At 38.5% G+C, this 17346-nt stretch overlaps 1 protein-coding gene across 35 annotated transcripts in view; it reads left to right on the top strand.

Annotated features, from left to right (window-relative positions):
- The window catches only part of HIVEP2 (HIVEP zinc finger 2), a 184461-nt gene that overhangs the window by 88122 nt on the left and 78993 nt on the right, over positions 1-17346 (top strand). For 22 of the 35 annotated variants that reach the window (XM_081294855.1, XM_081294844.1, XM_081294835.1 and 19 more), the window contains one exon: positions 13667-13778. The exons of 11 other annotated variants lie outside the window; for them this stretch is intronic. The gene's annotated coding sequence lies outside the window, so the exon portion shown is untranslated. Of the gene's footprint in view, positions 1-4205; positions 4266-13666; positions 13779-17346 lie in introns of those variants that run through there. 2 more of the 35 variants (XM_081294841.1, XM_081294837.1) reach the window with 2 other exon arrangements.

The raw sequence follows: 17346 nt of genomic DNA, 5'->3' as shown, positions 1-17346 counted from the left end.
ACCTATGAAGCCTAAGACCTCTGTAAGGGGGGGTTGGTAATAATTGCATCTGCCTCATAAAAGATTAAATGGGAAACACACATATATCACTTAACAGTTTCTGAAGCACAAGGACTGGGTGAGTGCTGGTTATTTTTATTTTTCTCTGATGATATTTCAAACTCCTTTGCTATTTCTGGACTTCATTTTCTTAAAGTTTTCAGTAGTAAGCTCAAACTTTCAAACTTGCTCTTTATGGAAATCAGAAGCAACCTTAACAGAATCCAGAATGCCAAAATGATCTGCTGTATCTTATGAAGAAATTAGATAATGCCTGGGGTATACGTGTATGTCTACATATGAAAGGGCCACAACCCTTTGTCTTGCTGAGGGCAGGTGGACTCCACTGTTGTACAGGATCCAAATCCTATGTCCAGATCTCATTTGTTTCAGACCTGTAGAAGTTGCTGCTGCTTCTTGTTGGGGTTATTTTCCCCTCTCCTCTCTTACTTTAGACATAAAAGCAAAAGGGACCCGGAAAACAATAAATTAAACTTGTAAAAGAAGTTTGAAAGTGCTTCGGTTATTCTTACATTCCCCCGAAACCAACCTTGTAAGTCATTTTCTGAGTTCTAACGAAGCATTTCTTTTCCTGAATTTTGCATCTCATGAATCAAACTGGGGTTTCAGTTCTAATCATATGACCTCTGTGACACGGACACTTTTCAGTTGGTGCAGCTTCTTGCTTACTCTTGTCAATGTGACTGTTTCCTTGTCACATGGTAACTTTCAGCATGAGAGCCACAGTGGGGTGTGACCCCAGCCTGAGCAGGATGAGTTAGTCTCTGGGTGCTGCAGTGTGAGAGGCCAGTGCCTTCTTTCAGGGTGCTTAGAAACTCTCTTGGTGCACTCACTGGTTTCTTGTTAATTGCCAGGTTTAGGAGTTTCCTCCTATCTTGATGGCTGAATTAAAGGTTTCAAAGTTTCTGAAATAGGGTAGTTTGGTCAGCCTCTGTTGTAAGCATTATCTCGCACAATTTAAACTTGGTTTTGATATTTTCCAATGGAATTTGTCATTATGGCATTGATTTAAATTCTCTTTAAAATAAGGGGTTCAAGTGGCTATCTGTAAAAAGTTTGGTTCAGCTTGAAAATTATCTGATGAAAGTTTACCCTGGCCTTTTGGTAGACTTATTTTTAAGATTTCCCATGTTGTGTGATTTCTTAGTAATTCCTTTTATAGCAGAACAGTGTAGTCCTGTGATTAAAGGCTCCCCAAGTCCATAAATCAATATTAGCGGTTAGCTAATTGTTGAGAATTTGAAGTTTTACTTAACACAATCAAGTCATAATTATCTCTCCACTGTGGTCAGAATTTAATCCAGTAAAATCTTGTTACAACCTTGTTGTTCCCCAGCCCCCGGTCTTTTTATTAAAGGTCTCTCAGTTTGGAAAATTTTAAAATGCTCAAGTGCCTTCCATCTTGAAAGCAAACTAACAAATGATGCAACCAATAACCCGGATGGCTTTTCCAGTTGCTAGAGTTCCTGTCTCAACTGCTCCATAGGCTTGATGGCTTTCTTGGGCATCTATCAGTAGCCTCATAAGTTGGAAATTCAATGAAATCTCTTAAGTCTTAGATCATTCAACCTGTTGTGGTCAAATAATTTACTTTTTTCCCCTCTGTTTAGTTCAGTGAAGCTGTGACCTAGTGGCCCCCACTCGGTGACTTTTCCCATAATTCAGCCCTTTGGCCTCTTACTGACCATAACTTTTCCTTTTCTGAGGGGGCAAGGAGTACTAAGGGGTTGAACTCACTGGAACTTTACAACTGGGCTACATCCCCAATTCTGTTTATATTATTTTGAGACAAGGCCTTGATAAATTGCTGAAGCTGGCCTTGAATTTACAGTCCTCATGTCTCAGCCTCCAGAGGGGCTGGGTTACAGGCATGCATCACCACAGCTGGCTGCCAACTTGATTTTCTTATTGTCTACCTGACAAATGTGTGCTGGTGACTCAAGATCCAAGTATCTCCACTCTTGGACCTTGCTTTGATACCTGCCCCTCTCCCTCCTACAGGCCTGACTATAACTGGTTCTATAGCACTTTCCGTACTTCCTCCAACCAGGTATTCTCTGAGTTAAAAAAATAAAATAAAATAAAGCAAAACTCATTGTACAACTTTGAATACAGCAGAGTGTCTGATGTGTCATAGTTGCCTGGTAAAAGCTGAATGGATTGACAGATGACAGAAATAACTAGTTACAGAGATTGAGATAGAAAACAAAAAAAAAATTATTTCACTGGGAAGGAGCATGTTAAGTGCTTAGATATTAAAAAGATACTTTTAATAGTTTTATATATTAAAAAAAAACCCAACCTTCAGACTTATGGATTAGATAAAGTCTCTGGGACTCTGGAAAAATCCCCTAGTTTCTTTCCTAGACTCAGGGCTGAGTTTGTGTTTTCACTTGGTTTGAATGGAAACCCATTCATGGAATCATGGCAGCAAGTGCAGCTGTTTGAGTGACTTTTCCAGATATTTCTAAGAGCATTTAAATGGAGAGAGCAGAACCCAATTATTTGCTTGTATTTAGACATAATTGTTTCCTAGGCACTTTCTTTCCATTTGTTTACATTTTCACGTGGGACTAGTGCATCAGGATAAGGGGATGACATGTACTCTTCCATCCATGTGGGCACAAAGTATTGAAAAATGCTAATTTCATTAATAGAGGCGGTACCCCTCCACACATAGGTGAGACTGCATGTGTGTGCTAGCCTTGGCCCTTAAAAGTAACCTCTAAGTGCACCACTAAGTTCATCCGTAGGTGCCAGTAGTTTTGTGGTAGCACATTGAAGTGCCATTAGGAAGGGATTCTAACCGGAATCCTCATGTTGTTGGGATTAGCTTCTAAGTACATGGAACAGGTATCCAGTTATCATGAGTTAATTCATGTAATATTTTTTAAAATGAGAAATCTCAGCAGCGAGGACTCAGCTGTGACTGCCCTGCATTTAAGATCCATTTCTCTGGGCGGCGATGCTGAACCGTTGCAGAGTTATGTTATGTAACTGTGTTTCCCTTTGGCATTCATAAAAATAAGAAGTGTGTTTCCTGAGCTCATCTCACAGTGAGCAAAAATTTTAAATACCTGAATAAAAATTCCATTTGGCCTTTTTAAAAAAAGTATTACCAGACTTCACATAGATTTGTAGTTTTGATGTGTTTTGGAGTCTGATACTGGCTTGGTAGTCTTTGATGAGAAACAACAAACAAAACATCCTGTTTTTATAATATTCAGCACAAATCCCAGGGGAATTATTACAGAAATAGCTAAGGTTCTTCCTATATCAGTCAGCACTGTTTTCATTTCCATTATTTAAGCTTTCTCTTCAAAGTCATTTTCAAAAGTGTGACTAAAACAAAATCGATCTGTGATCTGTGTCCGCAGGCTTGAAAGTCCTGCTAAGTGCTAATTGCCTGGGGTTTTTATCAAGGGTTTGAAGATAACTGAAGACCTACTACCAATGCCACAGTGACCATTTTAAATTGCAGATATTCGTGAAACTCTTGTTTTTGTTGTTTTGCTTCCATCATCTTTTGGAAACTTACTGGGATTACTTTCAGTGTTTGCTTATGTTCAAATCAGTGAAAATTGAATAGAAAAGAGATTTCTCAAGGGTTGTAATATGGCTTTAGGACTAGTGGAGGAGCCAGAATGATGATTCAGAAACTGAAAATAGCTCTACATTTTATGCAATCAAGTAAAACTCTGTACCTTGGCATTCCCCACACCGGATTAACAAGGAGTTGGAAGTTATTCCGCCCCCAGCATGCCATTAGGGATGACATGCTGGGCTATGACAAACTGCTGGCTTAATGGAGCATGTGCTGCTGGAAGTGTAGGCCTGCTGTACAGGGTGGATCTGAGTTGAGTGACCTCAACTCATATTCATTTCCTTGGGAAGGGAAGCCAACAAGACCCTCTCTGTTCTAGTGAGTGTTGGTGTAGTGTGGCTATTCACGTCGGAACCCAGGCCCTTTGGTGGCATAAGTGTGCCATATTTCTGCTTGATGCTTGCTTTGCCGGAAAGGGCATCACAACACTTCATCCATCACAGGTGGAGACCATGGAAGGGAGGGATTGATTTTTTTCCTTTGTCTTCTGCAGTTTTTTTCCCCCACCATTACTTGTTTTTTGCTTGTTTTTTGTTTGCAGAGAATTGGAAAATGAAGTGAGAGGATAAGATGGTTCCTGAGCTAACTCAATTTCTGTTCAGTAAGTGGGTAAACTGCTTTGGGTTGAACCTCCTGGGTCCAAAAGCTGAGTCATGTTTGTGATCCAGAGCTTGAAGCCTTACCTTAAGTCCTTGTTACCTAAAATGGTACTATTTGCTGTGCCCTGCCAAATCAATAAAGCTGTCAGGTTGTAATTGACATGTGATACAAAACTCTAATTGAACAGAATTGATGGAAAGTATCTGGGAGGACAGTAGCAATGGAACCATGAAGTTTGCATTTAAATGATCTTAATTACCCTGTAGACTTAAAGCCCTCTTAGAGTGAATGGAGAAGGCCACCTCTCTGTTAGCTGTGTTGTTTTGGGCAGAAGCCACCAGCTAGGATCCGATCAGAGTGCATTGACTAGCATCATGGTGTCCAGCTTTGCAGGCAGAGATTGGTGAATGTATCTCTCTCTCTCTCTCTCTCTCTCTCTCTCTCTCTCTCTCTCTCTCTCTTTTCTTCTTCTTCAAAGGAAATTAAACCACAGCCCTGATAGGAGAGGGTAAAATCTTTGAGAAGACCTCCCCAGTGCTTGGAATTTACAGACTCCACCATGGTCCTGTTCGCTATTGTCCTAAGGGCAACACACTCCCCTGCAGCTCTGGGGCGTCTTTGGCTGCCTGCCAGCCTCCCAGGGCCTCTGGCTTTGATGTGTGTTGCAGGCTGTCCTCGGGCCAGGCTGTTGTTGCCTGGCCTGGGCTTCACTCATGCTGGGTGCCAGGAGGGATGTCCTGTCTGCAGTGTAGTTTCGACAGCTCCAGTCCTGTAGCAGAGAGTGTCTGCCTTTGTGTCAGCCACAAGTGGCCGTCCCCAGCCGCTCTGTTTAGCTGTGCTGTCTTATGGTATTTGCAGAAGAAGGGTTTGCACCCAGCCTGTCCTCTGGGGGAGGGCCCCTCTGCCTTGGGGAAGACTCAGGCTCTGCCAGGTCTGCTGTCAGTCTAAAGGGCCTCCTTGGCCCAGCTCCCAGCCGACCCGACGAGTTAAACAGCTTCCTCTGGGGACATTGTATTGACCTTCATTTGATCTAAGCCTGGCAGCCTGTTAGTGAGGACATCAATTCTGGCTTGGAAAAATCTTTCTAAACTGAACCTTGTTTCCACCATGGTACCAGCATGTAGTTAGAAATTGGTGCTTTGCAAATTTAACTCTGTAACTTCTGGTGATTTCCTTTGGTAATTCTAAAAGCAGAGGGTGGGGGGGCAGCACATGAACACAAAGGGTGATAAGAAAAAATGGTATGATGACCTATAACTAGACAAAAGGTACATAATACATACCTTGGTGAGAGGCAGAGAGAGAGAACTTACCACTGATGATCTGTTTTCAGGCGAGCCAATGCAATTCATAGGAGGATTACAAGTTCAAGGCCAGCCTCAGCACTTTAGAGAGGCCCTGTCCCAAAATAAAAAATAATAAGGGCTGAGGATGTAGCTCCGTGGTTAAGAGATCCTGGGTTAAAACTCTGGTACTCCTCTAAAAAATTTGCTTCAGAAAACTGAAAGCAGTATCTGCTTCTAGTTCATATGACATAATACCTTGCACTATATCACATATAGGATTAGTAATAACATTTCCCGCAGAGGGGATTTTCTTGCCCTTGTTTTGGTAAATTCCCTTCCCAGGACACATCTCTTCACCAAGTTATTTATTTCTTTGTATTAATTCTTTAATGTTCCAAGAATTTGTTTGCTTTTGTTTTTTCAAAAAGCACATTCTTTTCATAAAGAGAGCACATTACATTTTTTTGGCAGTCTCCTGTGGAAACACTTATCAGCTGCTTTTTGCAGAGGATGCAGAGCTCAGTCTGCTCGACCCTATGACCTAGTTAGGGGAGGACACCTGAAAGGACTCGGAGTAGAAAGAGGAAGAGATTTGTAGAAGACAGACTTCATGGTCTTATTAGGGCATGCCTGTTTACATTCTCTTTCATGTTTTGCAATCATTCATGGGTGACACTTAATTATCATCCTCATATTTACATCTTTTTCTTCTCACTAATGATTGTTTGTGCATATTTGTATTGGATGGTGGCGGGCTGGGGGGACTCCATCAGAATACCACGAATACTGGGGCCTCTTAGCACAGCTGTCACAGTACGGCTATCTTGTAATGTTCAAGCCCCAATGTTTTGAAATTATGAATTTTTGCCATAAATTATTCCCCAAGTCTTGACTACTTTGGTTGGAACAGGAAGCACAGGGAGATTTGGTAGGACAGGAATATATTTGGGACAGTAGCTGTGCTAAATGATGGTCATGGATGAATTTGGTGGTTCCGAAGACTCAGTGATGGAACTGGAATCTGGTGAAATAACTTTGACTTGACTTCAGAATGCCAAATATCCTTATTCTCTTTTAAATGCTTCCCTTCCCTCTTGCAGCTTGCAGGTACCCATGCCCTCTATAATTTTCTTTAGTAAAAAAAAAGTTTTCTGATGTCTAGATGGACCTTGGGAATCTTCTCTTGCTTTCCTGTTTAATCTATTATGCAATATATTCAACATATTGTGGGTTGCAGGGAAAACTCTCAAAGGAAGTTAAAAAAAAACCCTAAGGTATAATTCATTAATACTTTGATTCTGTTTCTGGATATGTTTTCTTCTCATTGTCAGCCAGTGTGGGAGTTGAGGGTGTTGTGTGGTATGTGCCATACAAAAGTGTTTCATAGGAGAAAAAAAGTATTTATTTTTACAATAAAAGTAAGATCCAAACACTCTTAGGAACAGAAGATTATTAATTCTACTGCAGGAAAAAGTTATGGTTCTAATGCTCTTGAAGTTGTTAATCATTAAAAGCATATGTTAATCAAAGGCATACACATGCATAAACATATATACATGAATGGTAATTTTGTACTCCTAGGCTTAAGCCTAAAATGTCATTCATAGCACTGTTGCTGCTGCCAATAGAAGAAATTTGCATTAGACTACAGCAAGACTACCCATTCTTTACTGTTTGGGGATGGTTTTATAATCCCTTAATTTTAAACAAGGCTGGAGTTTCCCTTCCCCTGGTTAAAAGTGAACTCTGGTTAAAAGTTTCCCATGGGGCGGTGGTGCACATCTATAATCCCAGCAGTTTGGGAGACTGAGGCTGGAGGATCATGAGTTCAAAGCTAGCATCAGCAAAAGCAAGGCGCTAAGCAACTCAGTGAGACCCTGTCTCTAAATAAAATACAAAATAGGGCTGGGATGTGGCTCATGGGTCGAGTACACCTGAGTTCAATCCCTGGTACCAAAAATAAAACAGTTTCCCATGGTAATATCTAAGAGCACAAAGCCAAGTGGACTGCAGCTTTCTGTTATGGTAACTCCAGGTTGTCCCTTTATGGTTGCCCTTGGTGAAGTCCAGATCCTTCTCTGTCCTCTCAGCCCAGCCCTCACCCTGGGGCTGCCCACCTTCCTCTTGCCCTGCACAGACATTTGTAACTCCTCTATCCCCCATCGAACTTTTCCCGTTCTCAACTTCTATTATTCTTAGAATCCTTACCACACATTTTAGCATTTGGCACTTACTTTTTTAGAAACACGTTTTTGTGTGTTAGCTCAGGGGCTTGTGTCATGTACTTCTTAAAATTTCCTGTAACAACTAACGCTGCATCAGGTACCTGGCACATATTCTTAATTAGCTGATTATTTCTGTTGTCTGAAATCTTTCTTCTTCAAGTGTGGCCCTCACACCAGGGCATTGGCCTTACCTGGGAACTGTTAGGCTCCACCCAGACCTACAGAATCAGAATCCACCTATTAACAACCCCCCCCCCCCACCCCCGGTAAGTCAAACGCCTCTTGAAGTTCTAGGAAGCACTTTTGAGATCCCCATAGTGCTTGGGTCTCCCTGTTGCAAGTGTCTAATTTTGGGGGTTGAGGTATCTGGTTAATATCTGAGAACTGCTTGTCCTTACTGTGACTGTGGTGCCCACTTAGCCTTCAGTAGCATTGTCACATTTAGATGTGGCCTGGGTGCTCTGTGTTAAAGGCATCTGGACTGTATTTGTATTCAGATTCGAGACAACCAGGAGATCCAGATCAAAAGTATCTCTTTAAATAGCCTCTTTTAAAAGTCTTAAACTAAGAAGCAGAAAGTATGATTTCCTTTTCCTTAGTTACCTTCCCCCCCCCCCCACACACACACACTTGAAGTGCTTACACCCACTCAGCTTGCTATTTTGAACTCTGGGAAAGAAAATTTGTGGGCATCTTGCAGTCTTTCAAGAAATAAGGCTTAAATATTTGCCATATTTTCTACGTGTTTCTATCTTCAGGAAAATGGAGAAGCACATCATTTGTGCCTGTGCTCAACTTGACACCTAGTGTGACTTTCTGCAAGGGGACAAAACTCCGTTCCTGTCCTCATTGGTACCTTTACAGGGACAGTCAGCTCTTTCTTCTCCTTTTGTTCCTTCTATTTGGTCTCCCCCTCCCTTCCCTACCTTTTCATCAGTGTCTAGAATTCTTCATGCACAATGCAGTTTATAGGAAATAGAAGATTTCTTGTGCATACCTAAGTTCATTCAGTTCACTACGATAATAACATTGGATTAAGCTAATATGTACAACCAAATATAGACTATTTTCAGTCAAATTTAAGTTTAAAATATTTTATTGTATTTTAAGGAATTTACATTTATCCGTTTTTATCTACCTTTGATTGCACATCTATTTCACAGATAGCAAAATAGACATTGGCTGGGTAGAAAGAAAGGAGGAGGGTACTAGGTACGAGGTCTTCTAAGCCATTCTACTATGTCTTAAATGCACTAAGGGCTTTGTCATGTAAGGATCCACCAGAGAAATATGAGATATTGTTTTTTAGTGGTGATGTTGTTCACAGTTTATTTTTACTTTTGTTGATTTGGGGGTGTGGCTACATATGGAGGACAAATAATACACTTAGTTAAAAATGGGTGAGAATTTCACAAGTACACACATGCATGTAAGAGAATATCAAGAAACGTTTGAAAAAATAAAGAGATCAAGGAGTAAAACATTGCCAACTATAGATTCAAATTATTAGCAGTAGTTTGAACCTGAACACCAAGCTCATGTGATAATGTGCTGAGCACTACCTAACACAGTGCTAGTCACATTACATTTACTCAGTTTGGGTGAAAGTTCCATATTAAATGTGTAGATCAAGGTAACGAATCGAGGAGCCCAGAAACAGATCCATTAGGGTACATCCTACACAGGCAAAATAATAGAGCAAATTAATAGAAAGATGTGTGGAAAAGGATAGCTTTAGTAGATAGCATTGGGCATAATTTGAATTTGTCAATAATATTTGAATATGTACATCAGCTATATACTCAAATACATGCCAGATATATTAAATGGTTAAACAATAACTTTACAGAAACAATTAATAGAAAAGTGTGTGTGTGTGTGTACACATGAATAAATAAAGCACTCTTTAAAAGTTTAAGAAAAAGTTCAGTAAATGTAAAATCATGTGAGTAAATAACTATGGTCAACATTAAGATTTAAAAGGCAGCTGTGGGCTGGGTGCAGTGGTGCACACCTGTAATCCCAGTGATTTGGGAGGCTGAGGCAAGAGGATTGTGAGTTCAAAGCCAGCCTCAGCAATGATGAGGTGCCTTGCAACTCAGTGAGACCTTGTCTCTAAATATAATACAAAATAGGGCTGGGGATGTGGCTCAGTGGTCAGGTGCCCCTGGATTCAATCCCCAGTACCAACAAATAAATAAATAAATAAAATAAAGTAAAAAAAAAAAAAGCAGTTCTGAAGTACCATTTGTATTAAAATAAACCATCCAAATATTTTAGCCAGATCCAATGGTGAGGAAGTTTAGTGAAAGTGGAATGCTTATCTAATGCTGGTAGCATTATAGGAAATTTGAATCTCTTGATGTCATTATGGATACAAATATGAAGTCCAGAAAAATATTATTAAATTTGATTTAATAATTCTATGTTTGATAATACTATTTATTAGCATTGCAAATAAATAAAATTACATGAAACATTCCCATATGTAGGAATGATGAAGAAAATAACATGCGGTGTGGCATATTATGTGCTTAGTAAAAATTAGTACCATGCAAAATACATAGAAATGAAGAGTTTATTTATGAAATATATGAAAATATCACTATGCAGAATTACATGTGCTTTATGAAATTCTATGGGAAATATGCTTGCACTGGAGCAAATACTAGATCAAGATTTTTAAAAATGAGAATAATTCTATTTGAGTGATAGGATTAAGAGTATCCTTCTGGCTAAAAAAGTCTTCAGTTGTTATTTTTTTGTTTTTAGGGGAGATAACATGAGTATGCAAATAGCTATACTAACTCACCAGGGGCATGGCTTTTCAAATATTCAAATGGTACTTTGAAAACCTGATAAAATATTATTCTTGATTTCCTTTTTCTCCTTGGCCAGCTTTTTACTAGGTTTGTAAAGAGACCAGTTGACTGTAACAGTGATGAAGCGGGTGGAGCAGAGCATGTGGTTTGGGGGCTGTATTTTATCCTACTCTGTGGTCATTGTTGTCCCCCTTTCCTTTCTATCCTGAACTAAGAAGCCACTTTAATATAGATGGTGCTCAAGATGCTTGTGATACATAAGGCTGAATTTTTGTCTGTGGGAGGAGAGTGGCTCCAGGGTGTGGAGACTCACAGTGTGACAGTAGTTAGGAAATCTGCTTCTGGTAGCCAAAGCTGGGTGGACTTCTCAGTGTCAGTTTCATCCTCAATAAAAGGAGTGTGTTTGATGACCACTGTGGGTGATTCCGAGCAGACATGAATCACTTATTGCAGGGTGTCATTTCCTACCCTAAAGGGTTCCCCAAAGTGAACTTGCAGTGTTGCAACAGACCAGTCTACTAAATTGCTTCCAGGGAGTGTCCTGTAAACTTGGAGAGTGTGGTTCCTGTGTCCTACCAGGATAAATTACTTAGTTAGAGAAAGCCACGGAAGCCCAGCATTGTGGGTGCATGTGATTTATCATAACAAGTCAGTGAAATAGACCAGTTTGTTACCAGTGTGATTAAATATTACCTAATGCTAGATTACTCCATTGTTTAGACCATGTAACTTGAAATGCACAATTCAGATGTACTTAGATTTTTTTTTTGATGGCGCCCAAATACCATTGATTGAGCACTGCCCACCCACCCATCCCAGTGTGGACAGTAGGCAATAGAAACGAATTAAAGGGAAGGAAGTTTAGTCTCGACCTTTCATCAGGCTATAAAATTACTTTAGGTGTTGCCTTACTGTATAGTGAGGAAATCGTAAGCAATCTGCCATCAATGTCAGGTGTCATTGCTTATTTTTTACTTTTCTCAAGAAACGTTACGTTGTGTTTTATATACCTGAGGAGTACCTGATAAACAGTCTTTTGTGTGAGTCAGTAGTAGTCATTTAAGTGAATCACCTGTATGAGTGACTAATGTATTTTGTACATATGCTTTTGAACTTTGATATGAGCTGACCATACTACTGCTTTTAGGCACTTTATAAATGCTGAAAATTTCCTAAGTCATTTAAAACTATTGACCACACAGACAATCTTAAGTTTTGTGGAAATGAGAACATACTTGCTCCTGTGTAGTGAAAAGCCTTTTCACATATTAGGTTAATGACTGGCTACTCACAGAAATTTAAGACCTCTTATATGGCAAGAATTACATACTTAAAAAAAAAAAGAAAAAAACAGCAGTACTTTACCTAAGAAATAATGAACAAGGACCTAAAAAGGATGGTGGACCTAGATTTTTGTATGGGTCAGTCTCGCAGCGTACATTGAAAACTCAGAGGATATTTAAGGATCTTCAAAGTTCATTTTGTATCATGAGAGAAAGTGTCCTCACTTGCTTTTGCAAAGTGACTAACCAAAAGAAAAGTTGTTAAGTAGTCTACTAGTATTGGCAGATATTCAGAAATGGTATTATGAAGCATGCTATACTAACATTATTTGAAAAGCCTATGCAACTTTTCTGTAAAACTCCAGGAAAAATACAGCAAATTGGAAATTTCAGTCCATTGTTTAGGTTACTGTATTTGTTGATTCATTATGATTTAAAATAGCTAAAGGATGGGTTGTGGGTGCAGCTTAGTTGTAGAGCACTTGCTTAGCATGCACAAGGCCCTGTTTTCATACCCAGCACTACAAACCAATAAAATAAAATAATAACCAAAGCATATGTCATTTGTCTTGTCATACTAATAGCACAAACTCTGGAATAATAATTAAGACTATTTATTACAGAGGCCATACACATATGAGTTTCCTAAATAACTGCTTTTTGAATAGCAATGACTAGAATCCATGCATAGTTTTTCTTGGAAATTAGAATATATTTCCCATGACTACTATAACCTTTTTTTTTTTTTGAGCAAATACTAGAAGTGTGTAGCTGATTTATTTCAACCTTTATTTTTATAATACTGAGATTAACTATCAGCTAATTTCATGAATGTGTATAGTGAGATTGGGAAATTGGCAGTTCATGATGAATTCCAAATTGCTTAATTAAAAAAATCATGTATTTACGGCCTTGAAATTTATTTTCAAGCTTTCACTTGAATTTCATGTTCCACTTGAATGTTGTTGTGGTTGATATTCTGGGACTTTAAAATATTTGTAGGTTTTAACATACTAAGTCCACCCCAGGGAGTCCTGCTTCAGGAGTAGCTAGAAACTGTGTAATTTTCTATCTCACTCTTCTGCTCAGCCCCCCAGTGATTATTTTAGGATCTTTCCAGTTGGGGCATTGTTACTTTCTCTTGAATATCCTACGGAGATGAGATAGCAGTTTAACCTTTTAAATTCAGAAAAGGTGCTTCTACTGGTAAAATGAATAGAATAAAATGACAGCGTTTATAAACCATAACTAAGCTATTTGTGAGTGGTTACTGGAGCACATACATTCTGTGGAAGACAGGTATGATTGGAAATTCTTGCTTGTAAATTCTCTCCAGGACTGCTTGACCATTGTTATATTTAAGTGATTGATCTAGTTATTAGTTTCTAGAGCCAGGTGTTAATAGCTTTCAGGAACTGCAACCTACACATTTTCATTGTGTCAGTAACTTATAAGAATGAGGATGATTCCAGGGCAGTAATTTGCATCTTTTCCTCATGTCTGATTTTAAAATATCCTGATATTGTGTAGCTATAATTTCCATGAGCCAATCAGTATGGAAAATAAACTCTTTGTTCACTTTTTACTATTGCTTGAATGTTCATTTTATCCCAAACAGTAAAATTTAGTTTAGTTGACAGGTACTTTTGTTATTTTATAGTTTTAAGTAGCTCAGTAACTTAGGAAAAGATATAGTGACAGTCTTGATTTGATGTTTGGGTAGTTGGTGTAGGTTTTAAAGCTCCTCTGGTTTAAATGTTGTTTTTGTTTTTCCTTTTCTTGTTAGGTGGAGTCTTTGCATTTTTTAAAAGATGGTGGTAATCAGATCTACTTGAAAATTAAGTGAATTGATTTGATTGGAACACTCGTTTACCAGTTGTTTGACATTTGGCCACTAGGTAAGTTAAGACCAGTGCTTTCTGTGTGGTTTGAATTCCTAGTTCTAGGAAGGGTTTCTCAAGCACAGTATTCAGTAAACTTCCTGTGAAATTTTGATATTAATTATTTGAGGCCCTCAACACCTGTGGTAGATGTCTGTCTGGGGTGTTACCTAAATGAAAATATTTGTATGTCTTTATTGCAGTTTTGGAAATATTCTGATTTTAGCTGAACATTGAAAAATGTCATTTATGTTTTTAAATTGATTCTTTTATTTACTATTTATTGATTTATTTATTTGGGTGCTGGGGATTGAACCCTTGCACCTTGCACACGCTAGGCACAAGCTCTACCACTGAACTACATTCCTGGCCCCTTTTATTTATTATTTTAAGGATGATTTGCCTATGATCTTGAGGTGATGTGAGAATATCAGATTTGTACTTCCAGTGAGATTTTCCTGTGTAATCACATCTTCATCAGATTTGAATCTAAGGTACCATGAACTTTTTGAGTAAATTAGCATCTCACCTTATTCAACCATTCTTATTTATAGAAATTTTGGTTTCTGTGATAAGAACAGACATCTTTAAAACAATGCTTTTTTTATTCATACATTCTAGGTATACATAATATTGGAGTCCATTTTGACATAATTGTAAATGCATGGAATATATTTTGCTCCACTTCAGTTCGCAGTGCTTTCTCCCCCCACCCCACCCCCAGGAATAGACATCTTAAATAAGGACTTGGATCAGTTCAGCTCTCTTGTTACCCTGGATGCTGTGGAAAGCTCCTGAGGTACAGAACTCAGAACCAGGAGGAGTTCAAGCTTTTAGCAGATGATTGGTACTGCCAAGACAGAATTTAGTGGGAACAGGACTTTGGCTACTGTTAAAATGTCAGGATAGTAAAGCCTACTCTGTCAAACAGATTTTTGGCATCAGAAATCTAAATGATACTGATTTTAGGGCTTGGAAATTTTTTATTTTAACTCAGGAAAACTCATGCTTAAATTAACCCTTTATACTGTATACCGTAAGAGATGATTTGGAAAAAAAAAAAAAGTTTTCCTAATTTAGGTCGGAAGATTTGAGTTTGTGAAATTCTGTTTTTTTTTTTTTTCTTTCATGATTCTAAAATTGTGCAGCTTGTTACTTAATTTTTCTCCAAATAAACTGGAGCTATTTTAAAACCTGATGAGTGATAATGAATAAGATAGGAAAGTGTCTAATCATTTGGGGAGCCAACTTCCTTCCAAACCAAACCAACCAATAGCATCTGCTAAACTGTGAGCATCTTAAGTCTTGATGATATCAGATGGGGTTTCTGTGACAGTATTGTATAGTTAATGCAGGGCTCACAGCTGCCTTAGCTTGGTCTAAAATTATCCCCCTGGAGGCAACTGCCCTGGAACTTGATTTGTTAGTGTAGCTGTGAGCACCAGTGGGATTAGAAATATTGAGTGTGCTTTTCATTTTTCTTGTAAGGTTCATGATTCAATACTTATTTGTGACCAAAACTTTGAACTTTTCATAGTGCCATTTGGAAAAATTTAGGGTAATAATTAAAGGGATATAAAACCATTAGATTGAATTTTAAAAAAAATCAAAAAGAGAAATGGTTAAAAGTTTCAAAAGCAAGGGCTTCATTTCTTCGATAGCTGTATTAGATGTTAGAAGATACTCTGAACCACTAACTTAAATGTCTGCCATGTTTAGTTTTCTCTCTACACACCAGCTTGGCTTTTACAGTGATTCGAAAAGCATACTACAGTGTTAAATTTCAATTGGTGTCACCTGATTTAAATTATGGGCAAGGTAGACAGTTTTATGAGTGCCTCCTGAGAATGGACCTGGCCTGGACATTGAGTGCAGATGGCTCCCCTGCGCACTGCACTGAGCTTTGAGCTGCTCTGACTTCGTCGTCAGCTCACTGGCCACTCTGCTTTAACATACTTATTGTTCTGAGTTAAATGAGGTTGATACTTAATCCATAAGCATTTCATTGGTAAGCTTTTTCATGAAGTGAATGGAGCCTCTTGCCAACTTCATCAGTGAGCCTAGCCATCAGCCCACGTGAGGATATTTTTTTCCCCAAACAATAAAATTTTAAAATTTGCCCAATTTCTCTCACCACAAATTGGTACCAAATAGAAAATAGATTGTAAAAAAGGAAAATCCTCAACCATTAGAACGTTCTTTTTATGGTGTCTGTTGTGAGATCATAAATACAGAATATTTTATCTTTCTAGTAATGCACTTTTCATGTTCTGCTGTTTTTCTTTTAATGCTTTTGGCTGGTCTTGACATTGTTCATTTTAGGGTACTATTATTTGGAATCTGGTCCCTAACCATGTTCTCATATTTGAAATTCTCTCTGGTTGTAAATGTTTGAGAATTATGTAAGTGGTACTTATTGGGAAGGAAGGTAAAATCTGAGCTATAGACGTATAATCTCTTTGAAGTAAGAATCCCATATTCATTTGAGAGTATTGGGTTTCAAGGTAGTAATTAACTTGCTGAGAATTGCATACCAATTTACGGTTAGTAATTTTTGGTCAGAAATTATTGAGATCTTACTTGACACTAAAAAATCCAAAATACATAATTCTATTTTCAGTGGAAATTGCTGTATCTTGTGATTTCCTTGGACTCCTTGCTCATTCAGCCATCTCTTCTTTCTTTTCTGCTGTATCTTTATGTTTTTTTTTTTCTTGGTATCACTTTAGATCAGTTAGGAAAATAAGATGGAGGAAAACTTTTAGTAATTCTATTTGGACACATTTTAGCTGTCTTATAATGATTCGGTAAGAGTGCAGATTAGATCTGCTGTTACCTGTGTGTGTACTAGAACTACTCCTGCCATCAAAGGTAATTCAGGGTAGATCTTACAAGTGCTAAGTGTTGTAAGTAGCCATCAAAATGTTTCTTTTATGGAGGATCATTTTTATGGCTTTTCAGATGCATATAGTTCTTCTGTCTGTATTTTAATGTAAAAAATATAAGGGACCCATAAATGTGGAGGAGAGTGGCTATATTTATGTTTGAGTATTTACTAACTGGTGTGGAAACATGGACTCTGGGCCCTGGAGCTGCTTCTGTCTGCTTTTAGGAAGACTGCCCTTTCATTTGCTTTGCAGTCTATGTGAGTGGACCCCCATGGCTCTTAGCTTCTTGAGCTATGTGGTTTCATTTTTCCCAAACTATTTTTCTACGTTCTTGCATAAATTCCATTACATTCTTGACTTGGCCTGCAGTTTCCCATGCATTTCCCTTGACTATACCTTCATTCATTCGTGAATTCAACAAGGTATCCATTCATGTGTTTATCCGGCAGTCAGCAAGCACTAATTAAACCTAGAATGAGCAAAATGCAGTGTGTCTTGTGGCCATCTGAAACTGCAGCTGCAGGATGCTTTCTTACCATCTCGTGACATGTCCTTCTATCCATCCTTCCCATCTCCCTCCTTTGACTTGGCAGTGTAGGGCAGCTTGGGGTGGAGGCACCACTTGTTTTCCTCTCACTCATCAAACAAAACCAGGTGAAACCAGGTGATCATAGGATCATTGCTTTTATAATGCTGTG

Source organism: Spermophilus citellus (genome assembly GCF_964194105.1).
Source record: "Spermophilus citellus genome assembly, chromosome: 5".
NCBI classification, from domain to species: Eukaryota; Metazoa; Chordata; class Mammalia; order Rodentia; family Sciuridae; genus Spermophilus; species Spermophilus citellus.
This window is presented reverse-complemented; position numbering and strand designations above follow the sequence as displayed.